Source organism: Photinus pyralis, unplaced genomic scaffold (genome assembly GCF_008802855.1).
Source record: "Photinus pyralis isolate 1611_PpyrPB1 unplaced genomic scaffold, Ppyr1.3 Ppyr1.4_LG1, whole genome shotgun sequence".
In the NCBI taxonomy this organism is placed as follows: Eukaryota; Metazoa; Arthropoda; class Insecta; order Coleoptera; family Lampyridae; genus Photinus; species Photinus pyralis.
The window spans coordinates 40,592,109-40,618,224 of record NW_022170249.1 but is presented as its reverse complement, the minus strand read 5'-3'; the positions used below and the strand labels follow the sequence as shown (position 1 = coordinate 40,618,224).

The window sequence follows — 26,116 nt, the reverse complement described above, 5'->3', positions numbered from 1 at the left end:
GGGAGGTCAAGTTTACATTAATTATGCTTGCATCGTAATAATATATGGCATTTCAATCGTTTGTGTGAAATTGATAGCATCTAAGTATTATTGTAGAATGTCTGATAATAAAACTATTATTATTGACGTGCAAGGTTTTAATACCAAATCAGGATTTATTCCAAAAGAATTAGCAACATATAATGGAAAACAGTTTGCGCAATACTACAACTTTTTTTTAGCTTTCGATAAACTATTTCTCCGGTTAAATTATTAACTTGCCGTAACAACATGTGGCCCTTCTCTTTATCCTACAGTAAGTTTCCATTGAAGATAGATACGTGCAATGCAACCACAATGCTTGATTGATACGTATTCTTTCGATATTTACAAGCGTCAACGTGAAAAATTACGTAAATTTAGAGCAAGGGAGTGAAATAAAGCCTCCTGCTTGAAAAGGATTGCTCCCTAAGATGAAATCTCCCCGAAAAAGATTTAGTTCCATACCGCTAGGAATTATTATAGTGCTATGTTGAAATCTACGTATCCGTTTCTGACTGAACGTTGACCTTTTCCTTATGGCCAGAACAGCGAACTAATGGAGAACATAGCAACCCTAGGAAAATTGACATTCTTATTGTAAAGCACAAATGGTTCCGTAAAGAACTTCATTTTTAATTATTGTAAATAGCTTTATATTTTGCTCAAGTATCGCGTATGATTCTTCATTTTGATTATTGTCTCACGTTGACAATAATCTCTGGATGGATGTGACCAACTCCGTGTCTCATGAGCAGTTAGCCAGAAATCTACTCAGTTCGATCTCTGCCCTGAACACAAGCTGACAGGGCCGGTTGTCGTTATAGTCACTTGAGAAACTGTTAGATGGAGCAGACAAACTAATGGAGCACAAAACAACCCTCAGAAAATAGTGATCTTTTTTGTAAAACACACGATTCCTTAAAAAATCATTAATCCTGTGGTATGGAATAATCATTCCTGTATATTTGGATGATTGGAATATCATTTCGATTAAGCATCGCGTTCATTTGATTCAGATCTGACGTTAATCATCTCTGGATGGATGTGACCAACTCTGTGTCTCATGAGCAGTTAGCCAGAAATCTACTCAGTTCGATCTCTGTCCTGAACACAAGCTGACAGAGCCGGTTGTCGTTATAGTCACTTGAGAAACTGTTAGATGGAGCAGACAAACTAATGGAGCAGAAAACAACCCTCAGAAAATAGTGATCTTTTTTTGTAAAACACACAAGATTCCTTAAAAAATCATTAATCCTGTGATATGGAATAATCACTCCTGTTTATATGGATGATTGGAAATATCATTTCGAGTAAGCATCGCGTATGATTCTTCATTTGATTCTGGCTGACGTTAATCATCTCTGGATGGATGTAACCAACTCTGTGTCTCATGAGCAGTTAGCCAGAAATCTACTCAGTTCGATCTCTGTCCTGAACACAAGCTGACAGAGCCGGTTGTCGTTATAGTCACTTGAGAAACTGTTAGATGGAGCAGACAAACTAATGGAGCACAAAACAACCCTCAGAAAATAGTGATCTTTTTTGTAAAACACACACGATTCCTTAAAAAATCATTAATCCTGTGGTATGGAATAATCATTCCTGTTTATTTTGATTGATTGGAAATAGCATTTCGATTAAGCATCGCGTATGATTCTTCATTTGATTCTGGTCTGACGTTAATCATCTCTGGATGGATATAACCAACTCTGTGTCTCATGAGCAGTTAGCCAGAAATCTACTCAGTTCGATCTCTGTCCTGAACACAAGCTGACAGAGCCGGTTGTCGTTATAGTCACTTGAGAATCTGTTAGATGGAGCACAAAACAACCCTCAGAAAATAGTAATCTTTTATGTAAAACACACACGATTCCTTAAAAAATCATTAATCCTGTAGTATGGAATAATCATTCCTGTTTATTTTTATTGATTGGGAATAGCATTTCGATTAAGCATCGCGTATGATTCATCATTTGATTCAGATCTGACGTTAATCATCTCTGGATGGATGTAACCAACTCTGTGTCTCATGAGCAGTTAGCCAGAAATCTACTCAGTTCGACCTCTGTCCTGAACACAAGCTGACAGAGTCGGTTGTCCTCATCGCGCACGTGAGAATCTCGTATGAAGAGCAAAGCAACGCTAATAAAGTCTTATTGCGAAACACATACGGTTCCATAATCAACATCTCTGTATGGAATAACCATTCCTCTTCATTTTTATTGATTTTGAATATGCTGTGCTGTCGTTAATCTCTGGATGCGCCAAACTATTTCGGCGAATAGTCGAAACGGTGACAGTGGATTCATTTATTTTGTGTAGATTTCCAATTTTCACAGCAGATGCTGTGAGATTTTGTTGTGAAGAGTTTTCACTTTTTTTTTTACCAACAGTAAAATTGGGCGGCAACTCTTGAACCGGTGAATTATTATAAATCAATCACTCCATTATATATTTTTACATTTTTATAACAGATTAACATTTTCAAATGTAAATTGGCATGCAATCGCAACATATTCAATACAATTTACGTAGCTTGGTGGAGGTAACACAATGTTACTGTGCACAACTAAATTATTGCTTGTGATGGTTATCAAGAGAATCTTGTTTCATGAGGTATTCTTGACTACTTGTTGATCTTGTAACGCGTTGATGATGCCCGAATCTGCAAATAAACAAGTTACATTAATGTGAATCTATGTAAAGCTATACACTTGTTTAAAAAATATTTGAGTAAAAACAAAAACTTTGTTTCGTATGGAAATCGTCGTTTTCATGTCATTACCTACTGTAAAAGTATGGCATACAAAGAAATATCGGTATAAATTTCCGATTTGTAAGATGCAACTCCTGCTAAAATGGTAAAAATCCGGCCACAAATATGAAAGATAGCGTTGCAAATGTGCAATCCATTTTTGACGTGCTACTTCAATTTCAGTTTATAAGAAGAATTTCATTTCAATGTTTTTCTAAATAAGAAAGTTGGAACTGCGCATGCGCAAACCTAAATTTGGAAACTGGCGTTTGATTTTTCTTTATTCCAAGCGCCTATGTATCAAATTTCATTTAAATTCTTCCATAAATAAAAAAAAGTTGGCACTGCGCATGCGAAAAACCAAATTTTGAAATTGGCGTTCGATTTTCATTTATTCCAAGTGCCTATGTATCAAATTTCATTCAAATACTTTTATAAATAAGAGATTCGAAAAGGGCCTGTGAATTTTGAATCGATTCGACTCAACTTTTGGCATTGCGTATTATACGGCTAAAGCTATGCCCATATTGAATTTCATGCAATTCAGTTAATAACTAACGGAGATGTAAAAGCGATCGGACATTTCTAATCAAAGATATCGTTCACACGGACAGATAGAGGGACAGACAGACAAAGGAACAGACGGACAGACCAACAGACAGACAGCAATAAGATAAGATAAGATATATATTCGAGGAGTAGAAATAAATACATGCAATACATTACAATCGTATGTAAATATGACTATTGCTCACGTCTAAAGAAACAAACACAAAGAAAAAAGTAAGGACAAAAACCGTAACAATTTATTATAGACTTACTGTGAATATGAGCGACAGTATTGATAGTACTCCTTTACGTTGTAGGGGGTTATATCTATTAGTAAGTTTTTAACTCTTTGTTCAAAAACTGGGAAGCTAAGATTTTTTATTTGGGAAGGCAAAGAATTAAATAATTTGCTACCCGAGTAGAACACGCCTCGTTCATAAAGAGTTAAATTGTAGTGTGTTAGCAGCAGTAAGTTTTTATGACGAGTGTTATGTTCGTGGTCACGGACACCACCACGACTCATGTAAAAATTTGAATTTTGGAAGACAAAACATAGCAACGTATATATGTATACTGCATACAGAGTTAGTAATTTGTTTTCTTTAAAAATATCTTTACAACTCAGTTTCGTTTTTAAATTACATTTAAATATGATGCGTATTGCTCTTTTTTGGATGACAAAAATCCTAAGAAGCATGTTGGCTGAAGCAGCCCCCCAGAACATGATACCGTATTTCATTACGGAGTAAAAATTACCGTAATACATGCTTAGGAGAATATCCTTACTACAGTGCATTGACGTGATACGCAATGCGTAGCATAATTTTGATAAGCGTGTACAGAGTTGGTCGCAATGACAAAATTATAAACGATCTCTAGGATCGTTAATAAACGGCAAAAGTGTAAAATTATGGAACATGTAAAAAACGGTTTGTTGGTTTTATTACAATAACTTTTTTTGTAAGCGGTACAGAAAAAATTCCTTCCTTGGTGCAAGACTCGACACCATAACGAACCAAATAGCGAACAAAAAGTAGAACAATAGCTCCTGAGATAAAAAAAGTAGTAGCGTCTCAAAACGAGTGGACGGACGGACAAAGTGGCCACAAGAGCGCATTTTTATTTTTGAAATGCGCTAAAAATTCAAAAATTTTAATGTCGAGGGCTAACTTCACGCCTAAAACTTCACTAATTCAATAACGATCAACCAACAAACGTGAAAACGTAACTAACAAACGATTGTAATAAAAATATTCTGAAAATTTCAAAAGTGGATGGCTAACTTGACACCGGTATACTAAGCATTGGAAAAATCACCTTATACCGTGATTGCCAAAAGTAATGATCGCATAATACGTAAACTGCAGTATAAACAACCAACATGCCTGCCACATCAGGCTCCGTCGGTTTCTTCCAGGAGGAGATACTCTAATTTGTTGGGTCGCATTTCCAAGTTGCACAATATATTTAAATGTTGCTTGCGTATGCTGCAGATTTACCTATTCGGCGATCATTACTTTTTTCAATGACTGTACATGTTTTAACCTAAATAAAGCAAACCGTTCTCAAAGCTGACTAATGCCTAATAATCTCCGAGGGGAATTGATGGTGGAAATTAAAAGTTCTCATCATTAAAATAGGTATATTCACTAATTTCATTAAATCGTGAGTAATGATTGTGCATTTCCTGCAAGAATAAAGGAAAAACATTGATAACATGAACAATTAAGATTTAATTTGACAGAGTCCAAATGCGGTTTGTTGAATGGTCAAAAGTCTTTTCAATACTCCAAATAACTATAGTAAATTCGCTGTAGCTTTGCCGGTATGTCGTTAGCGCATAATTTTTGAAGACACATCCTCACATTGTCCTGTATATCATTCTCTTAAATTTTGGGCATATCTGAACGTCCGGAGCAATTCTCAGGAAAACAAGGATATTAAACATTGAGATGAGATTTGAACCATACAGTTTACAAGGGGAAGCAAAGCTACAGCGAATATACTATAACGTAACTGTTGATCTTATGGGAAGAGATTCCAACATATTTGTACAATGGAATGTTTTGCTATTGATTTATAATTATTTACCTTTTTCTTAACACCTCCCGAGACTGGTTCTGAGAAGATGAAAACGGCCCTTCAAATCACATGAGAAAGTTCGGACAGTAAGGGCTGTGTTTTCGAATCGTCATAGCGTTCAGGGTGTTTTGCCTTTGGTACAAATTATAATAATCCTTAAACCTGCCGCCACTTCCAAATTCTTATCCATGCAATATTCGCATTGCCACATTGTCCAGATTACGATACCTCCTCCCTTATATTGTTCCCTGCAATAAAAGGATAACATTAAAATTAGGAAACATAAGTATAGGGTGTTCAATAATTGTTCTAGATATATCGCCTGTGTTTTGCAGCATAAAACGTCTTGTCTAACATTGTAATAGTATATTGGAAATAAATACAATGCGATCAAAAAACAGTGATCGATTCGCTCTTATGAAATAAGACTTTTAGTAACAAATCGCCGCAATATATACATGCTGCACCAATACTAAACATAACCGAAAAATCAAACAAACTTGAATCATTTCAATAGTTTCTGAATTGTAGAGAAGAAGAAATTTAATAAAATGAGAGTTTACATGCCCAATAAACACGATTTATTTTGTATTACATTGTTACAGCAAGGTGTCGAGAGCTTCCCAATAGAGGAGGATTTTCTGCACTCAAAGTTTTCTGAATGAACGCAGCCACTTAAATGAAACTATCGGAGAATTAACTTTTGGTAAAAAAAAACCTTATCTCGTAGATTAAGATTAAGAATTAGATCAAATGAAAACCACTTTTAAATCGAAGAGAAAGGCTGAATTCAATATAGGTATGTGTGTTCCTGATCAGATAGATCAAGTTGGAGCAATTGAAGTCTCCCATGATAGATGGAAGTACACTGAAAAAGCTAGTACAATGAGCCCGCGAGAAATTGTGGGCTCCGTTAACTTAGCACCACCATTTCAAATTTTTGACTAAAGACAGATTGCGCTAGAATCTCTATGGCTAGCGCCAGCTAGCGCCACTTTGAGTTCAGCTAGCGCCATTATAGATTTTGCAGAAAAGCCCTTGACTTTCGGGGGGTGCTATGTTAACGCTAGCACCACCATTGCGTCCGATCATTTCCAAAAGCAAGCGCTGTGTTCGTCAGACCTAGCGCCACAAATTTTAGAGCTAGCGCCACCCCCCAATAGTGAGGGGAGCAATTTTTCCTAGCACCACCATTTTGTCTTTTCATGTAAAATTTTGACGTTTTGTGTTCTGCTGACCTAGCGCCACTATGAGTTCAGCTAGCGCCATTATAGATTTTTCAAAAAAGCGCTTGACTTTCGGGGGGTGCTATGTTAACGCTAGCACCACCATTGCATCCGATCACTTCCAAAAGCAAGCGCTATGTTCGTCAGACCTAGCGCCACAAATTTTAGAGCTAGCGCCACTCCCCAATAGTGCAGGGGGCAATTTTTCCTAGCACCACCATTTTGTTTTTTCGGGTAAAATTTTGACGTTTTGTGTTTTGCTGACCTAGCGCCAGCTAGCGCCACAAATTTTAGAGCTGTCATCACCCTCCAATAGTGTGGAGGGAGGGGGCACCACCATTTTGTCTTTTCGGGTAAAAATTTGATGTTTTCTGTTCTGTAGACCTAGCGCTCAAGTTAACCTAGCGCAATTATAAATTTTGCAAAAAGCCTTTAACTTTTGGGGGTGGTTTATTAGCCTCTAACACCACCATTGTGTTCGATGACTACCAAAAGCAAGCGCTGCGCTGTGTTCTTTAAACGTAGCGCAGAGCTGGCGCCCAATCCCCAACATTGTGGGGGTCCTTTTTTTTATAATACCACCGGTTTGTTTTTTCGTGTACAATTTTGCTATTTTGTGTTTTGCTGACATCTCCCAGATAGAGTGAAAATCTTAAGAGTAGGCGCCACACCCAAGTAATCTGGGACAGTTTTCCCTAGCTTTATGATCTGGCACCACTGAAATATTTTGGATTAATTTTCTAGTAAAACGGTGGTGTGGTAACTGAATCTGAGGCAAGTATTAAAATAAGGAAATACAGTTCAATTATTATAGAACAGAACCATATTTTTATACCTTTCGCAGTAGAGACATTGGGACCTTGGTGTAGAGAAGCTCGAAAATTTTGTGGAATACCTGGGAAAACGCATTACCAATATTACTGGGGAACTCCGAGCTACCACTTACTTACGACAAATTTAAGTATTGCCATACAACGTGCAGGTAACGCGGCCAGTCAGTGTAATGGGGACCACGATCCCCATGGAATAAAATTATCATTTATTAACGAGCTCCTAGCGAGTTTATAATTTTGCGGTGTCTGTCCGTCTGTCCATCCGTTAGCACGATATCTCGATAACGAATGGAGCGATTACGATAAAATTTTGTAGGTGGATTCTTTACGAGATTCTTTATCAAATTTGTAGATCGGAGTTCGTGAACTGGCAATGTAACCCAAAAAATAAGGAAGGCCCTTTTGACATCTCCGTGAGTTATAAACCGAATTGCATGAAATTCAATATGCGTATAGCTTTAGCCATATAAAACGCAATTCCAAAAATTGAGCCTAATCGATCAACATTCACAATGCTCTTTTCGCATTTCGACCATTTATAAACCGAATTGCAAACTTTTTTATTTATGAAGGATTTAAATGAAATTTGATACATAACCACTTGGAATAAAAGTAAATGTTGGAAAATTAGTAGTTGTGATAAGTTTTTCTTAAATATTTAAAAAAAACTATACTATTTAGCGCGAAATAAAATAAATAATCTACAGTAAATTGCGAACAAAAATGGCCTCATCTTGCTAAATTGAACCATTCCAGAGTTACGGAGGGTGTAACAGTAGAAATTTTTCATCTTTTTTTTTAGATTCTTTTGGAAAAAATATGAGATTATCACTAAGGAAACTATTTTTTTTTTTGTTAAATCCGGTTAAAACAAATTGCGCTTTAGTGACCGGTGGTATGTTACTGATAAGTCCTTGAAGGAACAATAACCTTATCACCTTCTCAAGGGGAGCCATTTTTTCAAGAGACTTCCACTATGAGGGACAGTAATTCCTGGGGAGTTGCAGGATGTGTTGTTATTGCTCTCAGGTGTTCGACAATCTTGCATTCCCACTTCATCGGGTTCTTCTTCTCATGCAGCCACTGCTGCACCTGATGGTAAGTTCTAAATGAATGTTCTACCTGGTAGCAGCTGAAATGGAGAGAAGCGCAGCCAACTTGAACAATGAATGTATAGGATGCTTTGAAATAGCTTGCAAGTAACACTAGTAACGAAAACAAGTCAGATCTTCAGTGTTCTTTACTTCAAACATGATTTCATTTTTCCAGAAAATCGAAAAAATACGAAAAATGCCTACTTTTACACCCTCCGCAACTCTGGAATCGTTGACTTGAGCAAGATTACACACAAGACCATTTTTATTCACAATTTAATGTAGATTATTTGGGATATGGTACTTTTCTCGCCAAACCCCATAGTTTTCTAAATATTTAAGAAAAACACCAAAAACTACTAATTTACCAACTGGTGTAAGTTTTTACCAAACAATATGTGGACTGTATAGAACAATTTGCCGTTAATGGGAAACTTTTACTTTTGATGTTTAGGTTAAGCCGTTTTGTCGACTAATTGCACCGTACTATATTATGAATTTTTAATTTTAAAATTTCTATAATAGGTACTGTTTCTTGTGAAATTTTTCTGTTTTGTGCTCTACTCACTAAACAATTCTTTTTGTAAGTCACAGTATTAATTTCACTACCACAGTATTGCGAACTAAATCGTTTAGAACACAGCGCAGTGCAAAATTTTAAAATTTCAACGAACGTACCTACTTATAAACTATATAAAGTCGTTAAATCAATCAGCATATTTGTTAATTCTGCGAAAAAACAAAAAAGCAGTTCTTACTTATGTGTAATTTCCGTAGCTAACTAATTTTTATGGTGCAAATAAGGCATATGTATTTTATATGATTAATACACTCCATTAATATACGACCAATCAGCTAGGTGATTGTTTCCAATTCTAACCAATCAGATGATTTTTTATCTGATTAAATGCTAGGTAGCTTTTTACAGCGATAAAAATGCGTGTAGGAATACGTAAAATATGTAGTGGTTGTGAAATTTACTGTCTTTTATTAATCTCCCTAAAATACACTCGACCTTGGTCAGGATAATTTTATTTTTAATTCACTCAAATTTTGTTGCCTCCTGGAAAAACTCTCGATCAAAAGCATAATATTAATAAAATCGCTCCAGCTAAAACTGTCGCGATTTTATCACACTTTTGGTTTCGAGTTTTTTCCGTTGCAACAAAACTTTCGTGTAAAAATAAAATTATGCGATTAAAAATCAAGCTCTTGTGTAATTTACTCTCGATAAATTATATACCTATGTACGTCACGTCGACTACTATCTAAAGGTGTTTTTTTAACAATGCAGATTTACCAACATTTACACAATTGACGCGCCTGTAAACCCTTGATGTGACAAATAATTTACAACTTTTGCGCATTCATAAAGGATTTAAGTAAGTTTGTACCTGCATACCTCACCGTCAGTTTACTTCGAAATGAAGGGTTACAATCTTGCTACTTTATATACAAATTTTAGTATTTTTATTGGAACTTTTTACTTTAAACAGAACGATCAATCCAAAAAGTAAAGGATTTCAAATTGAAATAATTTGATTATTATTTCCGACCCTAAGAGGGACAGATTTGCACATTCGGGTTTAAAAAAGGTAAAGAGTTTGACCATTCCAGATGCGGTGTCTGACCGTTAGCACAATAGTTCGATAACGAATGGACCGATTACGATGAAATGTTGTAGTTGGATTCTTTATCAAATTTGTAGATCGAAGTTCGTGAATTGGTAATGTATCCCAAAAAATAAGTAAAGGCCCTTTTGACATCTGCGTGATTTTGAACCGAATTGCATAAAATTCAATATTCGTATAGCTTAACCTATATAACACGTAATTCCAAAAATTGAGCCTAATCTATCAACACTCACAGTGCCCTTTTCGCATCGACGCGACGTGTAAATAAATATAGAAAACGAGCTCCTGGGTATGGCTACAGCATGTGCAAAACCAAATTTAGAACTTGGTGTTAGTTTTGCTTTTATTTAAAGTGTATATGTATGAAATTTCATTTAATTGCTTCCATAAATAAGAATATTGGCACCACACATCATGCACAAAACCAAATTTTGAAAGTGGCGTTAAATTTGCTTTTATTCCAAGTGGCTATGTATCAAATTTCTTTTAAATGCTTCCATAAATAAGAAAGTTTTCAATCCGGTTTGTAAATGGTCGAAATGCGAAAAGAGCACTGTGAATGTTGATCGATTAGGCTCAACTTTTGGAATTGCGTTTTATATGGCTAAAGCTATACATATATTGAATTTCATACAATTCGGTTCATAACTCACAGATATGTCAAAAGTGCTTACTTTATATTTTGGTCTACATTGCCAATTCACGAACTCCGATCTACAAATTTGATAAAGAATCCATTAACAGAATTTCATCGTAAACGGTCAATTCGTTATCGTTATCAAGGTATCGTGCTAGACGGACAGACACCGCAAAATTATAAACTCGCTAGGATTTATAATTGCGCTAGGTTAACTTGAGCGCTAGGTCTACAGAACAGAAAACATCAAATTTTTACCCGAAAAGACAAAATGGTGGTGCCCCCTCCCCCACACTATTGGAGGGTGATGGCAGCTCTAAAATTTGTGGCGCTAGCTGGCGCTAGGTCAGCAGAACACAAAACGTCAAAATTTTACCCGAAAAAACAAAATGGTGGTGCTAGGAAAAAATGCCCCCCGCACTATTGGGGGGTGGCGCTAGCTCTAAAATTTGTGGCGCTAGCTGGCGCTAGGTCTGACGAATACAGCGCTTGCTTTTGGAAGTGATCGGACGCAATGGTGGTGCTAGCGTTAATATAGCACCCCCCGAAAGTCAAGGGCTTTTTTGCAAAATCTATAATGGCGCTAGCTGAACTCAAAGTGGCGCTAGCTGGCGCTAGGTGAGCAGAACACAAAACGTCAAAATTTTACATGAAAAGACAAAATGGTGGTGCTAGGAAAAATTGCTCCCCTCACTATTGGGGGGTGGCGCTAGCTCTAAAATTTGTGGCGCTAGCTGGCGCTAGGTCTGACGAACACAGCGCTTGCTTTTGGAAATGATCGGACGCAATGGTGGTGCTGGCGTTAACATAGCACCCCCCGAAAGTCAAGGGCTTTTCTGCAAAATCTATAATGGCGCTAGCTGAACTCAAAGTGGCGCTGCGCTAGCCATAGAGATTCTAGCGCAATCTGTCTTTAGTCAAAAATTTGAAATGGTGGTGCTAAGTTAACGGAGCCGAAATTGTGACTGTTTATCCGCAGCCATATAATGAGTGGAAGACTATTTCTAAGAAAATACTGGTTGGAGTTGAGAGCACAATAAACGTCGTCTTTATCAAACAAGACACGTGGGAGACACTCGGTATATGAAATATCCAAACACGGTTTAAAGACTCTCTCTGGAGTTATTTCCGATATAACGCCCTTGATACCTTAATTACTATTATATTTAGCATGCGATAGCAGTTGGTTTAGGTGCTGTTTTATTAAGATAAACTGGACAATTATAAAGGAAAAGTGATAGCATATGCATCCCGAACATTATCGGAGGGTTGTCTATTGAATTCGTGAGTGATAATGGTCCGCCGTTCACTTCTGAAGAGTGCAAACAATTTTCTCAAATGAATGGAATAAAACATTACTTTTCACCAGTGAAGCATCCTAGTTCGAATGCCAAGCAGAATCCTCAGTAAAGCTTATTAATCAAGTTTTAAAAAAAGCTGTAGTTGAGAACGAAAACTTTAATTTATAGTCCAGGGAATAGAGGGTTTTAGCATGCAAAATGAGAAGTAGTTCCAATTTCTTTTGCATGTCGTAGGCAGTCATCTGGTGGTTAAGAATCTAAGTTTTCGACCTCCCACCCCTTGTGCTTCCCCCGTACCACCCCCAAAACCCCTGAAATTTGGTTGGTTTCTTAGTTTTTCAATCATATCTTTTTAATAGTTCACTTTAGAAAAAAATATTGTTATCAGAAATTGTAGACCATAAAATTCTACACAACTTTCATATACACTATTTTTTGTGAAATGTTTATTAAAGATATAGAGCTTGAGAGTTGGTTATATTTTTAAGAATTCTGAAATTTCTATGTAGGTGTTTTAATCAAATTTCATACTTTTACACTATAATTAATATTTTTATGAGAAAAAACTTGTATTTATCGTGGTATAAATCCCTCTACCCTGCACCCTTACCAAAGGGGATGCATAATAATGAAACTTGCAACCCTTGCTAGTGAGGATATTTGAATTACTGTGAGATTATAGCCCTTTCTAATATACTTTTGAAATGAAAAAATTGTCTCACTTCAGTTCAGTTTCACCCCCTCCCCCTCTCCCCCCCCGCGCGGAAGGAATAGATATTTAAACGCTCTTGTGGCGATTGTGAAGTTAGTCAGAGAATACAACGCTTATTACATAATATTTTCTATTCCTCTTAAATATCTATTCCTACAGCGGTTGGGGGGAGGGGGGGGGGATGAAGGATATGGAGGATGAAGCTGAACTGAAGTGAGATAATTTTTTGTTTCAAACGTATATTAGAAAGCCCTAAAATCTCACAGTGATTCAAATATCCCCACTAGCAAGGGTTGAAAGTTGAATTATTATGCATCCCCTTTGGTAAGGGTGCAGCGTAAAGGTATTTATGCCACGATAAGTTGAAGATATTTTCTCATAAAACTCTTAATTATAGAGATAAAGTATAAAATTTGGTTAAAACATCTACATACAAATTTTAGAGTTCTTAAAAATATAAGCAACTCTGAAGCTCTATATCGCTGTTAATAAACATTTCACAAAAAAGTAGTGTATATCAAAGTTGTGTAGAATTTTATAGTCTACAATTTCTGATAACAATATTTTTTGTAAAATGAAATTGATTAATATATGATTGAAAAACTAAAAAACCAACCAAATTTCTTTGGTTTTAAGGGTGGTACGGGGGAAGCACAAGGGGTGGGGGGTCGAAAACTTGGATTCTTAACCACCAGATAGTCTTTCATGACATGCAAAAAAAATTGGAACTACTTCTCGTTTTGCAGGAAATGGTCCATTTTCAGTCTCTATTTCATGGACTATTAGCCCTTAACAAATTTTTATTAATGTATCAAAATGCAGAGCATCGACCACAGGGGAAAGTTCTGCCAAGCTTTTTCTAGGAATAAATTAATTAGAACCCGAAACTTCTCAAATCGTCCATGAAAATCAGCAGAAACGAATTATTGATAAAGGGGGTAAACTGCCAGAGTTCAATGTTGATGATCGAGTTCTTGCTAGAGGTTTTTCTAGTCAAAATCAAAGGTGGACACCTGCTATAATTAAAAAAATTGGTCTAGTAATTTATTTAATTCGTTCTCGACCTTTTGTTTTAATACAAACGGTAACGGCCGTGCTTTAAAAAAAATGGATGTAATTTCTAGGTCAAGTTTTAATCGAAGTTTCAAACGGTAATCACGTAATATTCCTAATTGATCGTCGAATACACGTTGATACTTTTGCATTAAATGATCTAATGACACCCATTTGAAAGTATTAAACAGTGCAACAAATTAAGTCACTGGGAGTGACTCATGTGTCTCGCAAAATAGAAATTCTTTAATTTCATTTGGCGTTTGGTTCTTTTAGGAAGACCATCCTGAGTCCTTTGTAAATTAAAGAAGCAAGTTAAGTTTAGGACGCTGTATCTCAATTGGTCCAGGTACAACTTTGTCATCCTAATGCACCGATTAATCTGCATTCAGATAGCTAAGAACGGAAAAAAATACGCTTCGATCTAAAGAGAAAAGGTAGGATAAAAGAATGTTTGCAGAATGTAAATTGAATTATAGCTAGCTGGGAATCATATTAATCCTTTGATTATTTTAATTCAAAGATTACCTACAGGTGTAACAATCTATCATATTTAATGCACATAAGTGAATCATTAATAGGAGGGCTGTTACAGTGTGAAAATCTTTATTTCAAAGAATGATTGACGGAAATCATCCTTGTACCGCAAATTACCAATTAATTATCGCCGTAATTGGATTAATCGCATTATGGGGCCAATTAAAGATTGCGTCTTCACTTGCGCAGATTTTCCGAAAACCATGTTATTGATAGTAATGCTGGGATTTTTAAAAAATGACTTCCTGGTTGTATCTGAAGAATAAACAGAGAATTGCCCATTACAGTCACTTAGATTTGAAAACGAACTCCCAGTCACAATCTGACAACTTAATTAATAATAGACTTATTATTAACTGGATGTGAATTTATCCGTTTCAGTAAAATAACCCTTATGGTGTTATGCCTAACAAAGCGCATGTTCACTAGTTCTCTTTATTAATTCTACCCTGTGACCTGAACTGAATATACAAATACAATAATGAATATGTCTCGTATCTCGCTCGCATCTCAATTACACATTTGTTTAACGGAAAATATATTCATTGTTCTAAGCGTATCCATTCCCTTATCAACTTTGATAAATTTATCACACAGGAAGTTTCTTTGGTAACGCGAACATGTGATAAATCTATCTAGGACGGATATTGTGGTGAATACGTCTGATATGATAATACACAAAGAAACATTTATTTCAAAACATGAAAATTAGAGCTTGGAAAAATAATGAACTATAATCGTGTCAGATATCGTATCGCCGTTAATTTTGAGGTGCGAATATGAAGGTACCGAAAAACCGTACAAAACGAACACCGTTCACTATCTCAAATGTTGGTACCTACGTATTAAGTCACTTTAATCCCTGATTCAAAATTTCGTATCTTTGTTTATTGCACAAAACAGGACACTTGGTGCACGATTCTCCATATAAAATTATGAAAATCCAACATCTTTCGTTTAGGAGCTACGTTCTTAAATGTGCAAAAGTTTGTTTTTCTTAGCAACCATAGAACGTATTCCTACATCAATTTGGCTACCAAATGGAGGCGCGAAAAGGATTTTAATTTAGGTTTAGTTAGGTCTGAGATCATTGAAGATGTCAAAAATGGTGACAAAAATTGAAACAAACAACGAAAAATTGTCAAACCCAGCTAAGAAGCAAATGACGTTGGTCTATTTACATGATGAATTCGAGGTGACATGTTTATTTAATATTAAATAAGTGCTGTAGAATTATATTAAAAGTCCTATGCCAAAGCTGTTTTGACGATTTTTTTACTTTTCCGTTGCTACCATCAACATTATTAGAAACATTTTGCATGGCAATTATACAACTATTGACAATATAACACTATAACAGCAATAAATTCAGTACAGGAATTACAACAAACTAATTCAATTTTAGGTTAAATGAGAATTGGTTAATAGTTACCTAAAAGTAGATAAAAAGAAGCAAATATTTAAAAAAAATGACATGGCAAGATAATTAAACAAGTATAAATTGTGCACAACTCTTGTGCAGATGAAGCGCATTTTTTTTTAAACGAAATAACTTAACTTTTGTTTTGACATCACCAATGGCTATATTTCTGGCAGACGTCTCAATCGCCCTTTGTGAGTACCTCTTCCGACAATCCGTTCTTGAGGTATAAGGGAATATACCCGATGAGGGCTATGGTTGGTAGAAATTAATTCCTTTCGTTGAGACCTTTCATTAGAGTACCATGAAGGATAAAACTAGTTCCACCCCGTACTTTGATAAGAGGACAGAAAGAAGGGCAGTAGTTGGTAGCAAACGGTTCCTTTCGTTGAGACCTTTAATTAGAATACAATGAGAGGTTTAACCCCCCTCAGGCCCCGTCGCTCACTGATATCGAAATTCCCCTAGAAGTAGTTGAAAACGGTAGAAGTGGGTCCGGACGGACGGACAAAACGGAAAGAATAGCACATCTTGATGGTGTGCCAGGCGGCCATCAAATTTCGCTGTCTAAAAGGGGGGCTCCCCACGAATTATTTCCTGAGATGCTGTTTTTGAAAGTAAAACGTGCATAACTTTTACATACGATAACCAATTGGTCTCAGATTTTACATACGCATGCCTTTAGTGGTGCCAACAGAGTTGGCAAATGAGAGAAATCTGAGAATGGTCGCCTGGAAGTCACCACAAGTCACTAGGTGGTGGAAAATTTTTTTATTTTGTTCTCCAAAATCTACTGGTTTCTAGTCTATTGATTTCTAGAGACTTTTACAACAAAACCACCAATTTTATTATTAAATAATAATAATAATGTTTATTTCCACCAAAAAAAAACAGAAAAGGGGAAAAAATATATACAAAAATAGAAATAACGCAAAAGGTGGAAAAAGGACCACATTCAGTGAGAAATAAGTATGCAACCAAACGTTCAACATTTGACAAATTCCCTAAAACCACATCATTAGTGTTTAGGGGAATTTTTCGAAAGAAAAAAAATTTCCCTTATGTAACGGCTTTGTGCGTCCGTCTGTTGCTCGTATAACGAGAACGAAAAGAGACAGCGATGTCAAAGCTTTACTAATTGATTTCTATAAGTTCAAGGATCAGTGCTATTGAATATGAGCCGAATTAAAAGTCGCGTTTCCGAAAGCGAGCTGCCAAGTTAAAGTTTAGAAAGGGGGGGGGGGGGGGAGCACATGTTCTACCCTTCATGATTTTCTAATGAAAGGTCTCATCGAAGTAAATTACAAACTATAACTTTCACGTGCGACCCTTTTTCGAGATCAGTGGGCGACGGGGGGGGGGGGGGGGGAATATTATTTTGATCTCTCATAGTATTATAATGGAAGGTCTCAACGAAAGGAACAGTTTTCTACAAACTACTGCCCTTCTTTCCGGTCCTTTATCAAAGTACGGGGTGGAGGGGGAAGGGAGTAGAACTACTTGGTACTCTAATGAAAGGTCTCAACGAAAGGAATTAATTTATACTAACTTCCTTCTTGATCCCTTGTCGTGATCGGTTATAATTCCTTATATCGTTAGGAAAGTACCTACAGAAATATAACCATTGGGCATTTAAATAAAATTTGATACATAGCCACTTGGAATAAAAGCAAATGTAGCGCCATTTTCCAAATTTGGTTTTGTGTAGGATGTGCAGTGCCAACTTTCTTATTTATGGATGAAATTTCGTAGGGGTGTTTTAAAAAAGCTCTTTACCTGCACAAGGGTTGTGCAAAATTTGTACTTGTTTCTTTAGCAATCGATTTTGGGGTTACATCCCATCATTAGGCTTAGCGTCGAAGTTATAATATGATGCATGAAACGTAAGATGGTGGCGACCAGATAAAAATATCTTGTTTGAATTCCTCAAATCATAAAACACAGCAATATAAGTCAATTAAAATTTGGACGTCACAAGTTGTCACAACTTCGACGCTAAGTCTGATGATGGGGATGTAATCCCGAAATCGATTGCTAAAGAAAAAATAAATACTTGGGCCGTGTTCTTACTCTACTCATATACAAAATGAGAACTAAACTTTCCACAGAAATTAAATTTCAAAAATCATCAACTTTCAGCAATAGGCATAACAAACTTTAAAAGAAAGGCAGAAACATAAAAATGATTAAAGAAAATATAAAAGACTCTACAAATAGAATAGTAGAGTGTAAATTAAAAATTATTTCATGTTTGTATTCTCGTTAAGGCATGAAATGTCCATTTTCTGTGTTAGTAAATATTCCTTAAACCTTAAGCAGATGCAAAAAAAAATATTGCGCATGCGCATTCCAACTTTTGTATTTGCGCAATCCCAGAATCCAGAAAATAAGTAAGGTCTGGAGGCCCTGGGATCTTACTCTATATTGGTTAATGCAATGGTAACTAACGCAACCATGAAAGTTTATTATAGGTATAGCTTATTCTCATTACAGAATGGGCCCTTAGGGAGGCATATCTGCAACCATACAACAAACACTAAATGGTACCGCTCACTAGAGCGAAGCTCACGGCAGCGCATTTCCGTGCCTATGCACCACTATACAGGGTGGACCATTAGAGTGTGGGTGGAAGATTGCGGGTTTATTAACGCCCATATTTAAATTTATTGTCGAGGCATGTTGAAGGACTCTCAAGGATACAACCCAAAAAGATTGCAATTGTTATACAGGGTGGTTTATATTAAAGTTGTTTTTTTTTCATGGAACCCCCTGTATATTATTACATATTGCGATTCCTTGGTCATTTTAGTGTATTACACATGAGATCTAAAATGAGTCGTTTTTTCAAAAAGTAGATGTCCAGTAAAAATTGAATATCGCAGTTATCATTGAACTGAGAAGGCCGAGACTAGTCATGAAATGTGTACTAACATACGCCGAACGGCTAAAGTTAAACTTCTTTTGTGTCCTCCGTCAATTTTCAGCGCATTTCCACAAAAATAAAAATAAAATGCGCTATTGTGGCCACTTTGTCCGTCCGCTCGTTCATTCGTTAAGACGCTACTAGTTCTTTATTTTAAGAGCTATTGTTCCGCTTTTTTCTCTATTTGGTTCGTTATAGTGTCGAGGCTTGCACCAAGGAAGGAATTTTTTCTGCGTTTATTGCTAAAAAAGTTATTGTAAAAAAACCAAAAAACCGTTTTTTACATGTGCCATAATTTTACACTTGCCGTTTATTAACGATCCTAGAGATCGTTTATAATTTTATATTGCTGTGTGTCGTCTGTCTGTTGGTCTGTCCGTCTGTTCCTTTGTCTGTCTGTCTTTCTATCTGTCCGCGTGAACGATAACTTTGTTTAGAAATGTCCGATCGTTTTGACATCTCCGTTAGTTATGAACTGAATTGAATGACATTCAATATGGGCAAAGCTTTAGCCATATAATACGCAATGCCAAAAGTTGAGTCAAATGGATTCAACATTCACAGTGCCCTTTTCGCATCTCGACCATTTATAAACCGAATGGCAAACTTTTTTATTTAATATAAAAGTAAAAGTATTTAAATGAAATTTGATACATATGCACTTGGAATAAATGAAAATCTAACGCCAGTTTCAAAATTTGGTTTTACGCATGCGCAGTGCCAACTTTTTTAGTTATGGAAGCATTTAAATGAAATTTGATACTAAGGCGCTTGGAACAAAGGGAAATCTAACGTTACTTTCAAAATTTAGGTTTGCGCATGCGCAGTTCCAACTTTCTTATTTAGAAAAGCATCGAAATGAAATTCTTCTTATAAACTGAAATTGAAGTAGCAGGTCAAAAATGGATTGCAACGCTATCTTTCATATTTGTGGCGGGTTTTTACGATTTTAATTAACAGAAGTTGCATCTTACAAATGGGAAATGAATGCAAGTGGAAATGCGCTTTTTGTAAATCGTTTACGATTACTTTTTAACTTGTTAAAATTGCAATCAAAGGTAACTTGATTATTTTAAATGGAACTACCAAGTTTTTTTTATCGCATCAATGTAATGTTACATAAAAAAATAACTACTTTTCATATCATATCATGTTACATAAAAAAAAGTACTTTTCAAGTACTCTGCAAATCAGTAATAAAATATGCAGTGTTCCATTAAAAAAAATGCAAGTTTGATACGACACTGAAATACAGCACGTCCCTGATCAAAAATATTTTTTTCACTACTAGCGTCTGATGACATGATTATTAACCTTTTTTCCACTTGTAAAGTAGGCTTTCTCGGCATTTGTTCAAAGTGGTTAATAATTTTTTATTATTAACTAGTAGTCAATAATGAGAACTGTCACGCTGTCACTTTCAGAAAACACAACCCGAAATTTTGCTCAATGAACGTTTAGACAAGTTCTCTAAAACGAATAATTGCCACCATTCGCAATTTCCAGAGAAATTACATACCTAAAATTATCATATTTTGAAAAAATTCGAACGAAATTACTCTTTGAAAAATCTCAATGACAGAACAAAATACGGCCTGTTTGACTTGTACTTCCACGTACTTGATTGACATGTTAAATTAAGAAACAAACAATTCTGTCCAACCGTTAACTCTCTTATCAATATAATATGTTAATTTAGAGGATTTCAAGTGCTAGTAGTGAAAAAAAATAGTATATATACCACGGTAGAGAAGTCTATTATTGCCTTCGCACCTTACACCCCTCGGCGCAAGCGCCTCGAGATGTAATCTTGGTGCTCAGGCAATAATAGTGGACTTCTCTACCTTGATATATAATGTACTATTAGAAACATGCCAGCGGTAATTGTGTACAATTTAGCTTTTTTCGATATCTTTTATGGTAAAGGAGTTATGATCCGAGGTATCTTAGGTGCCACACCCTGTGTATTAAAAAATGCAAATTTAGATTGGGGGTGGATGGGGCGCCGAATATCACGTTGGGATGGTATATCATATAGGTACATACTATTAATTGTTCCCCTACTGCCTGAATGATATTCCAGAATTTCAAGTCAAAACGCCAGATATAATTCCATTTAAAGTTTTCGCGTGGTAGAGAAGTGTATTATTACTTAATATTATACTTCTCTACCTTGGTATGTAATATAAATAATATGGACACAGTAAGACAGTGCAAATTTTTTAAATTCCCGCATTTTTAAAGAGGTGTCAAGATACTGTGAATGTAGCTAAGCAAGCAACCCGTGCATGGTGAAACAGTGGTGCATTTATCTTGTTCCTGTGAAGTTCAAATTTAAAAAGCGTGATTATTCAAAGGTCAGTGAAATACTTTAGCTTCTTGTTTCAGATTTTTTAAACAAAAATGGGCGAAATTTTTGAAAACTTTGAATATTCCATATGATGTGTATATGCATGCTCTATAACAGGGGTCGGCAACCTTTTGGTAAGTGTGGGCGAATGTGTAGTTGTGATCCGTGTGAGGGGCCACAGGGGGGGTTAGGGGGGTACGGAGTACCCCCCAAAGGGAAGGGGGGTCCAGGGGTCCTCCCCCGGAAAATGTAAATTCGAATTCACAGTTTTAGCGCCCTAAATTGGTACAAAATAGTTATTTTTCATGTAGTAATTTGCGTTGGAGCGACAGCAAAAAAATATTAAAATACTACTACTTGCAAAAGGGATAGATTAAAAAAAGTTGAATGCTGTTCTAGGATGGAAGTGATTCATACTTCAAGTTCGTTCTAATGCATGTCGCAATTTTGCCGTTCATTTTCACATTATTCGAATGTAAAAGTCGGGCCATATATTTAGTAAAATTTAAAACACTTCGCGGGCCATTAAGAAACGGCGTGCGGGCCGCCGGTAGCCGACCCCTGCTCTATAACCTCAAATAAATACATTCCAAGTTTCTTGTTCCTTCTTACCTTACCGATCCAGCAGTTAGTAGTACACATTGAGAGTCCAGGCTAAAGAGCTCTAAAATAATCTATTTTCAAAAAAAATTAGTTACCGCGCGAAACCGGGGTTTTTAAGGCAGGTGAAATGAATACAAATTGGGAAAAAATAATTAAACCAGCTAAATTTTTCCGCGGGTGAAATCCCGAGGGTTGAAAGGGGTGGAAAGTGGTGTTTTGCAAATTGTGGCAAAATTTTAGACGAAAATGTTCAATGTATAGAGATAAAAAAAAATGAGCAACTTTTGTATCTGCATTATTTTCACATAACCTCGAATTTTACTAGAAAAATCAGAAAAACTGTTTTTTTCGTTTTTTATTCTTATTTTTGCGAAAAAAAAGTCGAAGGGGTTTGAAATTTGGAGGAAACAGCTTGTTTTATGATAAAAAAGAAGATAATTGTTTGGGGCTGTAAAGTTGAACCGTTTCCAAGATCTCACGATTTCTGAAAAAAACCACCTCTCTTTCAAGGGGACAAAAAATCTATTTTTTTTTCATCGTGCAGAGGTGCGCGGAGTAGCAAAATTTTCGTAAAGACTTACATTTTAATAATCAAAAATAAAAAATATTATTCCAATAGAAAAATTTTAAGAAAAGCGGCAAAAACCAGGGGAGCAGTATTAAGATATACCGTTTTTGACAGTAGGTAAATAACTTTTTTTGAACTAAATTAACGTATTGGATTCGCGCTGATAAAAAGTTTTTGAAATCTGTCTTCTCTCTCCTCTTTAATGTTGCTAAAATATTTTCTTTTGTTTCCCAGTGCCCAACTGCCTCAATTAAAACGTCTTTATTATTTCTTTTTTCTGCATTTTTACCGCAATAAAAGCAATTCGAAGTAGAATCGAATTCTTTTGCTTCCTGAACAATTTGTTTTTGTTCACTAACTCTTCTTCCTGCCTGTTTTACACCTGATGCGATTGCGCCTGGGTCTGTTGATCGTTAATTTACAGGAATTTTGAATAAAATTCTCACGAAGTTTATTCCAGGTTTATATTTCAAATCATTTGCTTTGGCCGGTAAAACTAATGTTCTTATTGCAGATTTTGCAAGTTTATCAACAGGCCCAACGCAATTGCATCAGCTATAAAACGGGCAGGAAGAAGAGTCAGTGAACAAAAACAAATTGTTCAGGAATCAGGAAGCAAGATAATTCGATTTTATTTAGAATTGCTTTTATTGCGGTAAAAATGCAGAAAAAAGAAATAATAAAGATGTTTTAACTAAAACAGTTGAGCATAAGATAACAAAAGAGAATATTTAAGCAAACATTAAAGAGAAGGAAGAAGACAGATTTCGAAAAAATCTTTATTAACATCCAATATGATGATTTATCGTGTCAAAAACCGTGTATATCTTAAAACTGTTGTTCCAGTTTTTGGCGATTTTTTCTAATTTTTGCTATAGGAATAATATTATCTTATTTTTGTTTATTAAAATATAAGTCTTTCCAAAAATTTTGCTACCCTGCGCATCTCTGTACGATGAAAAAAAAATAGATTTTTCATCCCCTTGAAAAAGAGGTGGTTTTTTCAGAAATCGGGAGATCTTGGAAACGGTTCAACTTTACGGGCCCAAAAAATTATCTTCTTTTTTAATCATAAAACAAGCTGTTTCAAACCCCTATGACTTTGTTTCGCAAAAATAAGAATAAAAACCGAAAAAAACAGTTTTTCCGGTTTTTCTGGGAAAATTCGAGGTTGTGTGAAAATAGTGTAGATACAAAAGTTGCTCATTTTTTTAATTTCTATAACTTTTACATTGAACATTTTCGTCTAAAATTAATAGTTTTGCCACAATTTGCAAAACACCACTTTCAACCCCCGTGATTTCACCCGCGGAAAAATCCAGCTACCTGAAAAACTTGTAAAAAAATATATAGCCTGGACTATCACTACATAATGCTATTTTTAGGAATGGTTCGTGTAAAAAAGAAGAGAAAAATTGGTGCCACGTCAAAGGAAGCCATGGCTAAGACTGTGAGGCTGGTTATAGACGAACATTCTTCCATAAGACAAGCTGGCGAAGTTTGTAGTATCAAATTCCAGACTTCAGTTAGATACGTCCAAAAAGTAAGAAACTATGGCAATAGGCAGATATTCACCGAAAAAGAAGAACAAATGCTCGCTGTTTATACAGGGTGTTACATGACCGCATGCAAAAAAAAATTGGGTGATACGGGGGGATCAAGACAAACACTTTTTCCAAATAAACCGATGGTCCAACGTGTTTCGTTTGAGAGCCACCCCCAAAGAAATGGTGAAGTTTGAATTTCTTCTTTTTTTTCTCAGCACCCATAAGACTTACAAAGATGGGTGGTACGTTTTTGAATAGGTTTTCGGGTATGCCTTATCCGGTTTTTACTTGGGGGTTCGCAAAAAATTCTGATTTCGACGAAATTTGGTATCTGGGGGTTTTTGAACATGAAAATGACGAATCTGAAATTAGTTTTTGAAATTTCAAAAAAAAAAAGTTCCACTGCAATTCTTGGCCGGGCAACGAAAATCGAGAGAATTACACGAAATTTGGTGTGTACATACTTTATGAATTAAGGAACAAAATTGTCGAACAGTTTTTTAAAATAACTATTCAATTAAAAGTTATACTCATTTGAAGATTGGGCCTTCGGGTTACAAAGTGTCTCCTGCCTACTAGTGAGTGATCTAATTTCACATGTAGTTAATTGAAAATGTCACAAATAACAAAAAAACATAACGATTTAAGTCGGTGTTACGATACTTGCAATAATACTTATTGATTGTAATACAATTTTACTTAAAAATCATTTTCCTATCACACGCAGCCACGGAATTTTTGGAATCGAATTTGCAGACTTGAATACCAAGATCGACATATCGAATTTTTTGTGATCATTTAATCATAATTATCGACTTAAATCATTTACAATAACTCCTGAAACCATCAGAAGTTACCCCAAAGCTGCACCTAGGAAAACCAAGAGACAAAGGACTAAACACTATTATAACTGACACCCCTGAAAAAACATTATTAGAACAGAAAGCTGAAAGCGGAGCGCAACAAAAATTACACCAAACTACGAAAAATTTAAAACATGAGTTAGGAATAATTGACGTTCCATGCAATTTATTTAATACCGTCTCACAGTGTACTACCCTCCCCTATAGATATTTAGTATTACTACACTGAAAACAAAACGCTACAAGTGGCACGAATCTGTAGCCATGAGAAACTGTTTCATGAATCATGGCTGTGCAATTTTATCTAAACATTTTCGATTCATTAATATGCGCCTTATACCATTCGCTTTAATAGTGTTAAAGTCGCTCATTCATCCTTTACTTTTATTTATGAATATTTACCATTAATTGGGATAAACAGATTGCATTAAAACACAAAATTAATCGAGCGAAGTGTTATAATTAAGGAAATAAACAACTGTGTGTTGTTTATTTTCTGTATGGTTCATCACTCGATTTAGAGTATGGATCAACCACGAGTTTTTTCTGTTAACATTAAAATAATAATTCAACTGATTCATTGCAATTATTATCTCTAGGCAAAGTCTAATAATATCCACAAGGTTTAAAAAGCCACAGCGCGTCATACTAATTATGCGAGTAGTGTCAAAAGGCGACAACGGATTGCAATAACAGGCTAACGTTAATCGTGTATTTTATCACGTTTTTACCGAATACCAATATTTTTAAAAATAACAACTTTAGGTAGGAAAGGTATAGTATTTAAAAAGTCTTACCTAATTACGTGTTTCGTTGGTATAACTTTAAACGCGATCGACGAACTTGTGCAGCTACCAGCTCACAACAGACATGATGAAGTAAGAAAGGAATATTGTGCTAGCGGCTACGGTAGTTGATCTGATGTACCACCACCACTTTTACTGCGCAAACGTTACAGCAACTATTTGAAAATTGTCGGATTAGTAAATTATAGGGTAATAGTAGGGGAGCTAACACGAAATCCACTGAACGAGAATGATCAAAAATTTAACCGATGGTGTTCCATTTTGCCCTATCAGAGTATGCTCAAATCGATCGTCTGCCGCCTCAGGTCATACGACTTAATGCGCTGCGGGTACTTCTTGCGGTACCAATTCTGAAAGGTTGTTTTTCGAAAAAATAAGTTATATACCAAATGAAAACGTTGATAATGGCTCTTAAAAAAATATTTAAAAAAATCCCGCGCATTTGATAACTCCGTAAAAACACAATTCTTAGTCGGTTTTTCACGAACTTTCTACGGATATAACTAGGTTACGGTGAGACGAATGAAGCTGATTTTTTTTACAGACTGATGATAGGTACTACTAATGACTTAACGGTGTTTCGTTTTTAAATTTTGTCTCTA

At 35.7% G+C, this 26,116-nt stretch overlaps 1 long non-coding RNA gene across 1 annotated transcript; it reads right to left on the bottom strand.

Moving 5' to 3' along the window:
- Nucleotides 1-1,068: 1,068 nt before the first annotated feature.
- LOC116168036 lies at nt 1,069-25,630 on the bottom strand. The gene is made up of 3 exons (XR_004144695.1): nt 25,506-25,630; nt 5,417-5,655; nt 1,069-2,686 (listed from the first exon to the last, which is right to left on the bottom strand). It is a non-coding gene; the product is annotated as an uncharacterized LOC116168036 (long non-coding RNA).
- Nucleotides 25,631-26,116: the final 486 nt, after the last annotated feature.